Raw genomic sequence first — 16,654 nt, 5'->3', positions numbered from 1 at the left:
TGCCCTTCTTCGCCCTCCTCCGAAGGTGCAACCTCTAACATTTTGATTAACACGGGATCCTACGTGGTCTCAGGGAGGGGGGCCGGACACCGTATCAGCTTTGCTTGCGCTATCCACTCCTGTCCAAGGGATAGCTGGTTAAAAGGCAAATCCACAGTAAATTAATGGACGATGTGTCCGGACACAGGGCTACTTACTTGAGTATCCGGGCGATTGCAGCTTAGGCCAGCATCCTCGGTCAATTCCGGACGCATCTCTTGTGATCCAAAGAACAATTTGTACATCTCTGCGGGTGTCAAACCCATGAAGTGTTGAAGAGCTCGTGGCCCCTCCGTATTAAATTCCCACAGGCGGAGGGGGCGATGTTTGCAGGGCAGTAGGCGTCGGATCAACATAACCTGTACCACTACGGCCAGATTGATCTCCCTTTCTTGGAGGCCTCGAATCCGGTCCTGCAACAGGGGAACGTCCTTGGATGGCCCCCAGTCACGCCCCTTGTTGACCCATGACGTCAGCCGCTGTGGAGGGCCCGAGCGGAAGACGGGTGGCAGCCTCTGCCTGCTGCCCCTGGGAGCGGTGATATAGAACCACTCCTGTTGCCACAAGCCGAGCTCCTCCTGAAAAGAGCCCTCGGGCCATGGAGCATCGGCCCTCTTACTTATAACCGCCCCGCCGCACTCTGCCTGACGCCCCTCAATCATCTTCGGCTCCACGTTGAAGGTTTTGAGCCACAAGCCGAAGTGAGGGGTAGTGCGGAGGAAGGCTTCGCAGACGACAATGAATGATGAGATGTGGAGGATGGACTCCGGAGCCAAGTCATGGAATTCCAGCCCATAGTAAAACATGAGCCCCCTCACGAAGGGATCCGTCGGGAAGCCTAAACCCCGACGGAGGTAAGACACGAACACGACGCTCTCGCCAAGCTCGGGAGTAAGAATAACTTGCCCTCGGGCAGGCAGCCTATGCGAAATCTCGTAGGTTAGGTACCTGGCGTCTCTTAGCTTTAGCACGTCCTCTTCCGTGACGGAGGATGGCATCCACCGGCCTCGTAGGTCGGGGCCGGACATTGTCGAAGATCGAAGGTACCCGAATATGGAGCCCCGGGGTGTTGGAACTCGGGGCGAGGGGCGGATTCGATAGAGGATTGAAGGAAAAGAACGAGCCTTGGTCTCATTATCAAGAGGGAGAATACCAAGGGCCGTCCCTGTGACCGTTTGGAACCCGCCTTCGATGGAGGGGGCGTGGCAACGGGCGCGGTTGGGTTACCCACGTCCGTATTGATGGGAATCCCGGAATAAGGGGAACACGATCTCTGCTTCGACAAGACGTGCCAAGGAAACCGCCTCGCTAAACGCGCGGAGGTGGAACAATAAAAACAATTTGAGTAAAGGCTTGGTAGTGGTGTGACGTCACGCCACAAAATACGTCAGCAGATTGAACTTGTGTAATATTATTCTCTCTACGGTGGTATGTGGAATTTATTTTGCAGAGCCGGACACTATCCTGGTGTTCACAATCTTCTATAAATTATTCGGAGGAAGAACCCGCCTTGCAATGCCGAAGACAACATGCGCGCCGAACTTGTCGTCATTGAAGCCTGGTTCAGGGGCTACCGAGGGAGTTCCAGACTAAGGGGTGTCCGGATAGCCGAACTATCATCATCGGCCGGACTCCAAGACTATGAAGATACAAGATTGAAGACTTCGTCCCGTGTCCGGATGGGACTTTCCTTGGCATGGAAGGCAAGCTTGGCGATACGGATATGTAGATCTCCTACCATTGTAACCGACTTTGTGTAACCCTAGCCCTCTCCGGTGTCTATATAAACCGGATGGCCTTAGTCCATAGGACGAACAACAATCATACCATAGGCTAGCTTCTAGGGTTTAGCCTCCTTGATCTCGTGGTAGATCTACTCTTGTAACATACATCATCAATATTAATCAAGCAGGACGTAGGGTTTTACCTCCATCAAGAGGGCCCGAACCTGGGTAAAACATCGTGTCCCTTGTCTCCTGTTACCATCTTCCTAGACGCACAGTTCGGGACCCCCTACCCGAGATCCACCGGTTTTGACACCGATAGGTTGCGTTTTACTTCTACACATGATGATTTTGATAGATATAATATGCATGTGCTTGCTGCTCCTACTTGCAATTATTATGAGAGAGGAACTATATGTCCACCTCTCTATGTTTCCAATATGATAAAATTGTAAGAAACTGTTTATACTATGCATTGGCCTTTAGTATGTGTGCATGAATTGTTCTTTTATGATGTGCCGATGCATAGAAAGAGAGTTAGACTTCGTTGTTGCATGATATATGTTACCTTGTGCTCACTACTAAATCACAAATCATTGTTAATTAAAACTGGCTTTGATATACCTTGGGATCCGGGTGGATCCATTACTTGAGCACTATATGCCTAGCTTAATGGCTTTAAAGAAAGCATTGCCAGGGAGACAACCCAGAAGTTTCAGAGAGTCATTTATTTCTGTTGAGTGATTTTATATAGTTTAAAAACAAAAATATATAGAGGGGAACCCAAAACTTTTCAAAACGGAAAGTGAAAGTGAGAGAGACAAGAATTGTTGAAGTGGGGGAGCTCCTTGAACTTTGTTCATGCTCACGGAAACTTTGTAAATCTTGATTACAGAAACTTTTCAACAAAAAATAATTATCCCCTTGTAAAATTCCATTGTATCATAAAAATAATGTGCCAATATTTGCCTTTAGTATGTTTACATTGCTTGTTGGTTTGTGCGGTGCAAGACAGAAACTTTGGCTGTAGTGCGCGATTTTACATTTTTTACTGGGACGTCAAACGGTTCTGAAACTTTTTTGCACTGTCTTTCTATACAAATTGTTTATTTTTCCTAATTTTTGCAGAATTGTTGGAGTACCATAGGTATGGTGAATGTTCATATTACTACAGACTGTCTTGGTTAAGACAGATTCTATTTTTGATGCATTGTTTGCTTGTTTTGATGAAACTATCTATTTGTATCAGTGGATTAAGCCATGGAAAAGCTATATTACAGTAGCTACAATGAAAAAACAAAATATGAATTGGTTTTCAACAGTACTTAGAGTAGTGATTTGCTTTATTATACTAACGGATCTTACCGAACTTTCTATTGAGTTTTGTGTGGATGAAGTGATCAAGGATCGAGGAGGTCTCGATATGAGGAGAAGGAGGAGAGGCACGAGCTCAAGCTTGGGGATTCCCGAGGCACCCCAAGTAAATATTCCAAGGATACTCAAGAGTCTAAGCTTGGGTATGCCCCGGAAGGCATCCCATCTTTCTTCAACAAGTATCGGTATGTTTTAGGTTTCGTTTCGTTCATGTGATATGTGCAAATCTTGGAGCGTCTTTTGCATTTAGTTTTCACTTTTCTTTGATGCACCATGCTGGTATGAAATAGTCCATGGTTGATTTATAGAATTCTCATTGCACTTCACTTATATCTTTTGAGTATGGCTTTATAGAATGCTTCATGTGCTTCACTTATATCATTTGAAGTATGGATTGCCTGTTTCCCTACACATAGAAAACCGCCACTTGTAGGATGCTCTTTTGCTTCACTTATATTTGTTAGAGCGTGGGCATATCTTTTGTGGAAAGAATTAAACTCTCTTGCTTCACTTATATCTATTTAGAGAGTTGACAGGAACTGGTCATTCACATGGTTAGTCATAAAATCCTACATAAAACTTGTAGATCACTGAATATGATATGTTTGATTCCTTGCAATAGTTTTGCGATATAAAGATGGTGATATTAGAGTCATGCTAGTGGGTAGTTGTGGATTGTAGAAATACTTGTGTTGAAGTTTGTGATTCTCGTAGCATGCACGTATGGTGAACCGTTATGTAATGAAGTTGGAGCATGAGGTATTTATTGATTGTCTTCCTTATGAGTGGCAGTCGGGGACGAGCGATGGTCTTTTCCTACCAATCTATCCCCCTAGAAGCATGCGCATAGTACTTTGTTTCAATGACTAATAGATTTTTGCAATAAGTATGTGAGTTCTTTATGACTAATGTTGAGTCCATGGATTATACGCACTCTCACCTTTCCATCATTGGTAGCCTCTTCGGTACCGTGCATTGCCCTTTCTCACCTGGAGAGTTGGTGCAAACTTTGCTCGTGCATCCAAACCCTGTGATTCGATACGCTATATCACACATAAGCCTCCTTATATCTTCCTCAAAACAGCCACCATACCTACCTATCATGGCATTTCCATAGCCATTCCGAGATATATTGCCATGCAACTTCCATCATCTTCATATACATGACTTGAGCATTCATTGTCATATTGCTTTGCATGATTGTAAGATAGCTAGCATGGTGTTTTCATGGCTTGTCCGTTTTTTGATGTCATTGCTATGCTAGATCATTGCACATACCGGTACAGCGCCGGAGGCATTCATATAGAGTCATACTTTGTTCTAGACATCGAGTTGTAAGTAAATAAAAGTGTGATGATCATCATTATTAGAGCATTGCCCCAGTGAGGAAAGGATGATGGAGACTATGATTCCCCCACAAGTCGGGATGAGACTCCGGACTTTAGAAAAAAGAGGCCAAAGAAGCCCACCAAAACAAAAAAACAAAACAAAAAAAATGAGAGAAAAAGAGAGAAGGGGCAATGTTACTATCCTTTTACCACACTTGTGCTTCAGAGTAGCACCATGTTCTTCATATAGAGAGTCTCTTGAGTTATCGCTTTCATATACTAGTGGGGATTTTCATTATAGAACTTGGCTTGTATATTCCAACGATGGGCTTCCTCAAATGCCCTAGGTCTTCATGAGCAAGCAAGTTGGATGCACACCCACTTAGTTTCAGTTTGAGCTTTCATACACTTATAGCTCTAGAGCATCCGTTGCATGGCAATCCCTACTCCTCACATTGACATCAATTGATGGGCATCTCCATAGCCCATTGATTAGCCGCGTCGATGTGAGACTTCTCCATTTTGTCTTCTCCACACAACCTCCACCATCATATTCTATTCCATCCATAGTGCTATGTCCATGGCTCATGCTCATGTATTGCGTGAAAGTTGAAAAGGTTTGAGAACATCAAAAGTATGAAACAATTGCTTGGCTCTTCATCGGGGTTTTGCATGATTTAAGTATTTTGTGTGGTGAAGATGGAGCATAGACAGACTATATGATTTTGTAGGGATAACTTTCTTTGGCCATGTTATTTCGAAAAGACATGATTGCTTTATTAGTATGCTTGAAGTATTATTGTCTTAATATCAAATGATAGACTATTGCTTTGAATCACTCATATCTTAATATTCATGCCATGAATAGATTACATGACCAAGATTATGCTAGGTAGCATTCCACATCAAAAATTATCTTTTTTATCATTTACCTACTCGAGGACGAGCAGGAATTAAGCTTGGGGATGCTGATACGTCTCCGTCGTATCTATAATTTTTGATTGTTCCATGCCAATATTCTACAACCTTTACATACTTTTGGCAACTTTTTATACTATTTTTTGGGACTAACATATTGATCCAGTGACCAGTGCCAGTTCCTGTTTGTTGCATGTTTTTTGTTTCGCAGAAAATCCATATCAAACAGAGTCCAAACGGGATAAAAACTAACGGAGATTTTTTTTGGAATATATGTGAATTTTAGGAAGTGGAATCAACGCGAGACAATGCCCGAGGGGCCCACAAGGGTGAGGGGCGCGCCCCAGGGGGTCAGGCGCGCCTTGGGCCCTCGTGGCCACCCCGTAAGGCGGTTGGTGCCCTTCTTTTGCTGCAAGAAATCCAATATCCGGATAGAAACCGTGTTCAAATTTCAGCCCAATCGAAGTTACGGATCTCCGGGAATTTAAGAAACGGTGAAAGGGCAGAATCAGAAACGCAGAAACAGAGAGAGACAGAGAGACAGATCCAATCTCGTAGGGGCTCTCGCCCCTCCCATGCCATGGAATCCATGGACAAGAGGGAGAACCCTTCTCCCACCTAGGGAGAAGGCCAAGGAAGAAGGAGAAGGAGGGGGGGGGGCTAGCTCTCTCCCCCTCGCTTCCGGTGGCGCCGGAATGCCGCAGGGGCGATCATCATCACCGCAATCTACACCAACACCTCCATCATCTTCACCAACATCTTCATCACCTTCCCCCATCTATCTATAGCGGTCCATTCTCCCGCAAACCGCTGTACCCTCTACTTGAACATGGTGCTTTATGATTCCTATTATTTTCCAATGATGTGTTGCCATCCTATGATGTCTGAGTAGATTTTCATTGTCCTATCGGTAATTGGTGAATTGCTATGATTGGTTTAATTTGCTTGTGGTTATGTTGCTGTCCTTTGGTGCCCATCATATGAGCGTGCGCATGGATCACACCATAGGGTTAGTTGTATGTTGATTGGACTATGTATTGAAGGGCAAGAGTGACAGAAGCTTCAACCTAGCCTAGAAATTGATGCATACAGGATTGAAGGGGAACCAATATATCTTAATGCTATGGTTGGATTTTACCTTAATGAACATTAGTAGTTGCGGATGCTTGCTAATAGTTCCAATCATAAGTGCATAGAATTCCAAGTCAGGGATGACATGCTAGAAGTGGCCTCTCCCACATAAAACTTGCTATAAGTCTAGTAAAGTAGTCAATTGCTTAGGGACAATTTCATAACTCCTACCACCACTTTTCCGCACTCGCTATACTAACTTTATTGCTTCTTTACCTAAGCAGCCCCTAGTTTTTATTTACGTGCCCTTTATATTCTTGCAAACCTATCCAACAACACCTACAAAGTACTTCTAGTTTCATACTTGTTCTAGGTAAAGCGAACGTCAAGCGTGCATAGAGTTGTATCGGTGGTCGATGGAACTTGAGGGAATATTTGTTCTACCTTTAGCTCCTCGTTGGGTTCGACACTCTTACTTATCGAAAGAGGACACAATTGATCCCCTATACTTGTGGGTTATCAATAGGCATCACGTCTGTGACAAGTAGACCGACTCATGCCTGCATCTACAACTATTACTCCACACATAGACCGCTATCCAGCATGCATCTACTGTATTAAGTTAACAAGAACGGAGTAACACCTTAAGCAAGCTGACATGATGTAGAGGTATAGATCCAATTAATATGGTAAAAACCCCATCTTTTTATCCTTAATGGCAACAATACAAATACGTGCCTCGCTACCCCTACTGTCACTGGGTGAGGACACCGCAAGATTGAACTGATAACCCACAAGTATAGGGGATCGCAACAGTTTTCGAGGGTAGAGTATTCAACCCAAATTTATAGATTTGGCACATGGGGAGCCAAAGAATATTTGATGGTATTAGTAGCTGAGTTGTCAATTCAACCACACCTGGAGATTAATTATCTGCAGCAAAGTGATCAGTAGCAAAGTAGTTTGATAGTTTTGATAATAGTGACAGTAGCAACGGTAATAGTAATAGTGATAGCAGTAATTTTGTAGCAAGTGTAATAGTGATGATAGCAGTAGTAACTTAGAAAAAACAATATAAGATAAATTCGTAGGCATTGGATTGGTGACTCCATGGATGATATTCATCATGTGACAGTTATAACCTAGGGCGATACGGCACTAGCTCCAGTTCATCGAAATAATGTAGGCATGTATTCCATAAATAGTCATACGTGCTTTATTAAAAGAACTTGCATGACATCTTTTGTCCTACCCTCCCGTGGAAACGAGGTCCATATTGGAAACTAAGGGATGTTAAGGCCTCCTTTTAATAGAGAACTGGAACAAAGCATTAGCACATAGTGAATACATGAACTCCTCAAACTACGGTCACCATAGTAGGTGACTATAACTTGCAAGATCGGATCTAAAACATGGATATAATGATGAATTCATAAATGGTTCAGATCTGAGTTCATGGCACCCGGGCCCAAAGTGACAAGCATTAAGCATAGTAAAGTCATAGCAACATCAATCTAAGAACATAGTGGATACTAGGGATCAGGCCCTAACAAAACTAACTCAGATACATGATGAATCTCATCCAACTCCTCACCGACCAGCGAGCCTACGAAGGAATTACTCACTCCCGGTGGGGAGCATCATGGAATTGGCGATGGAGATGGGTTGGTGATGACGAAGAACGAAGACCCCCCTCTCCGGGGCCCCAAACGAACTCCAGATCTGCCCTCTCGAGGAAGAACAGGGCTTGGCGGCGGCTCTGTCTCGTGGATCGCGATAATTCTTTCTCCCTGATTTTTTTCTGGAAATATGTGATTTTATAGTAATAGGGGGTTGTCAGTGGGGCCACCAGGTGGGTACAACCCACCTGGGCGCGCCCTGGTGGGTTGTGCCCACCCAGGTGCCCCTCTCCGGCAGGTCTTTGCTCCATGAATTCTTATTATTCATATAAAAAATCCTCGCAAAGTTTCGTTCCATTCCGAGAACTTCTATTTCTGCATAAAAAACAACACCATGGTAGTTCTGCTGAAAACAACATCAGTCTGGGGTTAGTTTCATTCAAATCATGCAAATTAGAGTCCAAAACAAGAGGAAAAGCGTCAGAAAAAGTAGATACGTTGGAGACGTATCAACTCCCCCAAGCTTAAACCTTTGCTTGTCCTCAAGCAATTCAGTTGATAAACTGAAAGTGAGAAAAAAAAACTTTTATGAACTCTTTTGCTCTTGTTTGCATAAATAAGCCTAAACAGCACCCAGGTTTCCAACCAGCATTATAACTAACCATGTCGACAATAACACTTAAAGATTATATTGACTCATATCAATGACATAATCAACTAGCGAGCAATAAAAGATATCTCAAACGGCAACACATTGTCAAAACAACCGTGATATAATATGACAATAGTGGTATCTCGCTAGCCCTTTCTGAGACCGCAAAACATAAATGCAGAGCACCTCCAAAGTTCAAGCAGCGACTAAACATTGTAATTCATGGTAGAAAAGATCCAGTCATGATGCACCCAACATTAGCTACACATAATGCATAAATCATGACTGTTGTGCTCTACTTAGTTTCTGGCGCTTGTTTTAGAAGGTGATGACACAACATAAAAGTAAATAGATAGTCCCTTCGCAGAGGGAAGTAGTGATTTGCAGAGGTGTCATAGCTCAATTTTTAAAATAGAGATAAATGAAATTTTGATACATGCATCCTTCTTATTCACTTCACGACCATTAGTTATCAACATCTTCCATGCTAAGCACGCTAGTGGCGGTTCCCAAGCGATAAAAGTAAAGGTTTACTCCCCCTCCACCATCAATAACACTCCACGGCTTGTCCGAAACAACGGGTGCCGTCCATACCAACATCGGTCCTGGGGGAGTTTTGTTTAATTATTTGCATTTTTGAGTTTGGGACTGGGAATCCCTATTACCGCCCATTTTCTCGTGCGATGGCGAGTGAATAAACACTCGACCTGAGAATAACCCGCTTAGCATGGAGGATATCGACCACCTCCTGTCGTTCCATGAACGATCCAGGCACACAAAAAGGATAATTTTTAGAAGTTTTTTAGAGGTGGCACATGCAAATTTACTTAGGACGGCAGGGTAATATCGCATATAGGTATGTATGGTGGACTCATCTGGAATAACTTTGGGTTCAAGGTTTTTGATGTACAGGCAGAGTTCCCACTTAGTACAGGCGAAGGCTACCAATTAAGATGTAGAAGTGGCCAGCTAGAGACCAAGAACGATCAAAACCATGCATTACGCATAAGTAACATTGGACACTAGCATGAGTATGATATGAACACCATGAACATAAATATCATAGAGGCTATGTTGGTTCTGATTCAACTACATGCATAAACATGTGCCAAGTCAAGCCACTCGAACATTCAGAGGAGGATACCATATCATCATACTACATCACAATCATTTTAACGCTATGTTGATATCCAAGATAAATCATTATCAACTCCCAGCTACTTATGCATGGCATGAGAAACTATAATCTCTAATTGTCATTGCAAACATGTTTAATCATAATGGGCTGAATCATGGATACTAGATTAAACATATTTACCCAAACAGAACAAGTCGAGTGCATACCCGTTTCTCTTTGCCACGGCCAGTTCATCGAATATCGTCATTATTACCTTTCACTTGCACGACCGAATGATATGAAAATAATAATACTATCCATGGGCTAAGCTGGAATCTGCAAACATTTTATTCAACAGGAGAAGACAAGGTAAAATGTGCTCCTTATTAGTTCAACCGTTATTCATATGAGAGCCGCTCAACATTTTCATCGTGGTATTCTCCTCGGTACAACTCGAATAATAAGAAAAGAAATTCAGAGAAACACATTGAAATATTTTTGGAGTTTTTGGTTTTCTTGAACAAGCAAATAAGAGAGAAAAGCAAAGACGAGAAAAACTATTTACATGGGAAAGCTCCCAACAAGCAAAAGAAGAACAAGGAAATCTTTTTGGATTTTCTTTTTAGTACTACTACTAAGCATGCATAGAAAGTAAATTACTACAACTAATTTTTTTTGGTTTTTCTAAAGTTTGTCAAACACGCAATAAGAAAGCAAGAAAATAAATCTAAGCATGGATGATACAATGAAAAAGTGTGAACACCGACAAATAGGATGATAAGTAGACATGGATATAATGTCGGTGAGAAACACGTACTCCCCCAAGCTTAGGCTTTTGGCCTAAGTTGATAATAAATCAGTAGCCTCGAGGGTAGTAGTGTGCGTGGTAGCTCACAGAGGCTCTCGGTGCGGATGCCTCGGCATGTTGTGCCGCCACCACTGCTGCGTTATGAGCTCGGGCCTCGCTCTCAAGAACAAAATATCTTCCCTTGTTGTTATAGTCAAAAAGAGCAGGCGCAGGCAAATATGTGTCCACAACAGATGTTTGGTTAAACAATAGATTATAGGTGAAGTTATCAACCTTTCCCTTGAGAATCTTATGCTCTTTTTAGGTGTCAAAATCTAAATACTGCATGGGTAGGATAAGATCAAAGGGTAAAGGTGAAACACCCAGCCCCCGTGCTAAACGCGTGGCGTAAATTCCACCATAAAACCAACCACTGTTAGCGTTATGCTGAAGTCTACGTGCAACAATCGCTCCAAGGTTATAATTCCTTTCACCAGTGAGAGCGGTGTGAATGAGGCTCAAGTCTGGCGCACAGAGTATGCTACAGTCTTGCTTTCCTACTATGCATTTCCCGTTAAATAATGCAAAATACTGAATCACGGGAAAGTGAATGCTCTTTATTCTTCCTTGTCTCACTCCCATATTTTCATCGTAACAAAGGCTAGTCAAGAAAGACTCAAACTTAGCCGCTGATGGCTCATCAAGCGAACCCCAAAACGGAAGTTTGCAATGGTAAGCAAAATTCTCTAGTGGAATAGTAAATGGTCATCACCGAGAGTGGGCCCGGTTGTTGTCACTCCGGGGTTGTCAGATCATAACCGTAGTAGGTGACTATAACTTGCAAGATCGGATCTAAAACATGGATGTAATGATGAATTCATAAATGGTTCAGATCTGAGTTCATGGCACCCGGGCCCAAAGTGACAAGCATTAAGCATAGCAAAGTCATAGCAACATCAATCTAAGAACATAGTGGATACTAGGGATCAGGACCTAACAAAACTAACTTGATTACATGATGAATCTGATCCAACTCCTCACCGACCAGAGAGCCTACGAAGGAATTACTCACTCCCGGTGGGGAGCATCATGGAATTGGCGATGGAGATGGGTTGGTGATGATGAAGTATGAAGATCCCCCTCTCCGGAGCCTCAAACAGACTCCAGATCTGACCTCTCGAGGAAGAACAGGGCTTGGCGGCGGCTCCGCCTCGTGGATCGCGATAATTCTTTCTCCCTGATTTTTTCTAGAAATATGTGATTTTATAGTATCAGGGGGGTCGTCAGCGGGGCCACCAGGTGGGTACAACCCACCTGGGCGCGCCAGGAGAGGGGGGCACACCCTGGTGGGTTGTATTATTGATATAAAAAATCCTCGCAAAGTTTCGTTCCATTCCAAGAACTTTTATTTCTGCACAAAAACAACACCATGGTAGTTCTGCTGAAAATAGCGTCAGTCCGGGGTTAGTTTCATTCAAATCATGCAAATTAGAGGCCAAAACAAGAGGAAAAGTGTCAGAAAAAGTAGATACGTTAGAGATGTATCATGAACCCATCACAAAGCACCTCTCCCATTGCAAGAAAGATCAATCTAGTTGGCCAAACCAAATCAATAGATTGGAAGGAAATACAAAGATATCTTAATCATGCATAAAAGAGTTTAGTGAAGAATCAAAGAATATTCATAGACAATCTGATCATAAACCCACAATTCATCGAATCTCGACAAACACACCGCAAAAGAAGATTACATCGAATAAATCTCCAAGAACATTGTATTGAAGATCAAAGAGAGAGAAGAAACCATCTAGCTACTAGCTATGGCCCGTAGGTTTGTGGTAAACTACTCACACATCATCGAAAGGGCAGCAAGGTTGGTGTAGAGGCCCTCCATGATCGAATCCCCCTCCAACAGAGTACCGGAAAAGGCCCCAAGATGGGATCTCACGAGAACAGAAGCTTATGGGAGTGGGAAAGTATTTTTGGTGTGCCCTCTGGTATACGGGGAATATTTGGGTATTTATGGAGCTGGAATTAGGGTTAGGGGGTCCCGAGGGGCCCACAAGCCTGGGGGGCACGCCCCCTCGGGCGCGCCCTATGAGCTTGTGGCTCTCTCATGGACCCTCTGGCCTCCTCCCGAAGCTTCGTGGTTGTATTCTGGTTCAAGAAAAATCCTCAAAAATATTCGTTCCGTTTGGACTCCATTTGGTATTGATTTTTTGTAAAAGACAAAAATAGGGAAAAAACAACAGCTGGCACTGAGCACTAGGTTAATAGGTTAGTTCAAAAAATGATATGAAATAGCATATTAATGCATATAAAACATCCAGGATAGATAATATAATAGCATAGAACAATAAAAAATTATAGATACATTGGAGACGTATCAAGCATCCCCAAGCTTAATTCCTGCTTGTCCTCGAGTAGGTAAATGATAAAAACATAATTTTTGATGTGGAATGCTATGTTTATCAAGTAATCTTTCTTATTGTGGTATGAATATTCATATCCATAAGATTCAAAATAAAAGTTTAATATTGACATAAAAAATAATACTTCAAGCATACTAATAAAGCAACCATGGCATTTCAAAATATCATGGCTAAAGAAAGATATCCCAACAAAATCATATAGTCTTGTCATGCTCTATCTTCATCACACAAAGTATTTATCATGCACAACCCCGATGACAAGCCAAGCAATTGTTTCATACTTTTGATGTTCTAAAGCTTTTTCAACTTTCACGCAATACATGACAATGAGCCATGGATATAACACTATGGGTGGAATAGAAGGTGGTAGTAGAAAAAAAGGAGAAAGAAATTCTCACACCAACTAGGCAAATTAATAGGCTATGGAGATGCCCATCAATTGATATCGGTGCAAGTGAGTAGGGATTGGTATGCAACGAATGCACTAGAGCTATAAGTGTATGAAAGCTCAAAAGAAAACTAAGTGGGTGTGCATCCAACTCGCTTGCTCACGAAGACCTAGGGCAATTTTGAGGAAGCCCATCATTGGAATATACAAGCCAAGTTCTATAATGAAATTTCCCACTAGTAATATATGAAAGTGACAACATAGGAGACTCTTTATCATGAAGAACATGGTGCTATTTTGAAGCACAAGTGTGGAAAAAGGACAGTAACATTGTCCCTTCTCTCCTTTTCTCTCATTCATTATTTTTCTTTTTTCTTTTCTTTTGGGCTCTTTGGCCTCTTATTTTGGGCTCTTTGGCCTCTTTTTATTTTAAGCCCAGAGTCTCATCCCGACTTGTGAGAGAATCATAGTCTCCATAATCCTTTCCTCACATGGGACAATGCTCTAATAATGATGATCGTCACACCTTTGTTTACTTACAACTCAAGAATTACAACTCGATAATAGAACAAGGATATGACTCTATGTGAATGCCTCCGGCAGTGTACCAGATGTGCAATGATCTAGCATGACATGTATGAAAAATGTGAACGGTGGACAAGCCACAAATACTATGTCAACTATATGATCATGCAAAGCAATATGACAATGATGGTATGTGTCATAATAAACGGAATGGTGGAAGTTGCATGACAATATCGGATTGGCTATGGAAATGCCATAATAGGTAGGTATGGTGGCTGTTTTGAGGAAAGGTATAAGGTGGTTTAATGCACCGGTGAAAGTTGTGCGATACTAGAGTGGCTAGCAAAGGTGAAGGGTGAGAGTGCGTATAAGCCGTGGACTCAACATCAGTCCTAAAGAACTCACATACTTATTGCAAAAATTTATTAGCCCTCGAAACAAAGAACTAACACGCATGCTCCTAGGGGGATAGATTGGTAGGAAAAGTCCATTGCTCGTTCCTGACCGCCACCCATAAGGAAGACAATCAATAATAAATCATGCTCTAATTTCATCGCATAACGAAAAACCATACGTGCATGCTTCGAGAATCACAAACCTTAACACTAGTATTTCTATTAACCCACAATTACCAACTAGCATGATTCTAATATCACCATATTTATATCTCAAAACAATTGCAAGGAATCAAACTTCTCATATATTCAATGATCTACATGAAAGTTTTTATTATATCCCTCTTGAATACCCATCATATTAGGACCAAATTCATAACCTAAGCAAATTGCCATACTATTTTTAAGACTCTCAAAATAATATAAGTGAAGCATGGGAGTTCATCAATTTCTTCAAAATAAAATCACCGCCGTGCTCTAAAAAGATATAAGTGAAGCACTAGAGCAACTACCTAGGTCAAAAGATATAAAGTGAAGCACATAGAGTATTCTAATAAATTTGCAATTAATGTGTGTCCCTCTCAAAAGGTGTGTACAGCAAGGATGATTGTGGTAAACTAAAAATCAAAGACTTGTATAATACAAGACGCTCCAAGCAAAACACATATCATGTGGTAAGTAAAGATATAGCCTCAAGTAATTTTACTGATGGATTGAAGACAAAAGAGGGGATGCCATCTGAGGAATCCCACCTGGGCGCGCCTGGGGCCCCAGGCACGCCCTGGTTTGGTTGTGCTCCCCTTGGAGCACCCCCCAGGTGCTTCTCCGGCCCACTGGATGTCTTCTGGTCCAAAAAAATCCTCAAAAAGTTTCGCTGCGTTTGGACTCCGTTTGGTATTGATTTCCTGCGATGTAAAAAACATACAGAAAACAGCAACTGGCACTTGGCACTATGTCAATAGGTTAGTGCCAAAAAATGATATAAAATGACTATAAAATGATTATAAAACATCCAAGAATGATAATACAACAGCCTGGAACAATAAAAAATTATAGATACGTTGGAGACGTATCACCTGGCAGGTCTCCGATGTCCATCTTCTACTATATGAAGGGTTTTTACCTGAAAAAAAATCATAAGGAAGTTTTCGGGACGAAGTGCTGCCATCTCGGGGCAGAACTTGAGCAGAAGCAATCTAGGGCTCCGACAGAGCTGTTCTGCCCGGGAAACTTCCCTCCCAAAGGGGGAAATCGAAGCCATTGTCATCACAAATGATCCTCTCATCAAGAGGGGGTCAATCTCCATCAACATCTTCACCAGCACCACCTCCTCTCAAACCCTAGTTTTTTCTCTCTTATACTCAATCTTTGTCCCAAAACCTCAGATTGGTACCTGTGGGTTGCTAGTAGTGTTGATTACTTCTTGTAGTTAATGCTAGTTGGTTCATTCGGTGGAAGATCATATGTTTAGATCCTTAATGATATTCAATACCTCTTTGATCTTGAACATGAATATCCATTATGAGTATTTACGGTTTTTCCTGAGGACATGGGAGAAGTCTTGTTATAACTAATCATGTGAATTTGGTATTCGTTCGATATTTTGATGAAATGTATGTTGTCTATCCTCTAGTGGTGTTATGTGAATGTCGACTACATGACACTTCACCATGATTTGGGCCTAGGGGAAGGCATTGGGAAGTAATAAGTAGATGATGGGTTGCTAGAGTGACAAAAGCTTAAACCCTAGTTTATGTGTTGCTTTTTAAGGGGGTGATTTGGATCCACATGTTTCATGCTATGGCTAGATTTATCTTAATTCTTCTTTCGAAGTTGCGGATGCTTGCAAGAGGGGTTAATCATAAGTGGGTGGCTTGTCCAAGTAAGGACAACACCCAAGCACTGGTCCACCCACATATCAAATTATCAAAGTAGCGAACGCGAATTATATGAGCATGATGAAAACTAACTTCACAATAATCCTATGTGTCCTCGGGAGCGCTTTGCTTTATATAAGAGTTCGTCCAGGCTTATTCTTTGATACAAAAAGGATTGGGACACCTTGTTGCACTTTGTTACACTTGTTACTTGTTATCCATTAAAAATTATCTTATCCCAAAACTACTCGTTACCGATAATTTCAGTGCCTGCAGAAAATACCTTGCTGAAAACCGCTTGTCATTCCCTTCTGCTCCTCATTGGGTTTGACACTCTTACTTATCGAAAGGATTAGGATAGATCCCCTATACTTGTGGGTCATCAAGACTATTTTCTGGCTCCGTTGC

The sequence above is a fragment of the Triticum dicoccoides genome, chromosome 4B, assembly GCF_002162155.2.
Source record: "Triticum dicoccoides isolate Atlit2015 ecotype Zavitan chromosome 4B, WEW_v2.0, whole genome shotgun sequence".
Taxonomy (NCBI): domain Eukaryota; kingdom Viridiplantae; phylum Streptophyta; class Magnoliopsida; order Poales; family Poaceae; genus Triticum; species Triticum dicoccoides.
This window is presented reverse-complemented; position numbering follows the sequence as displayed.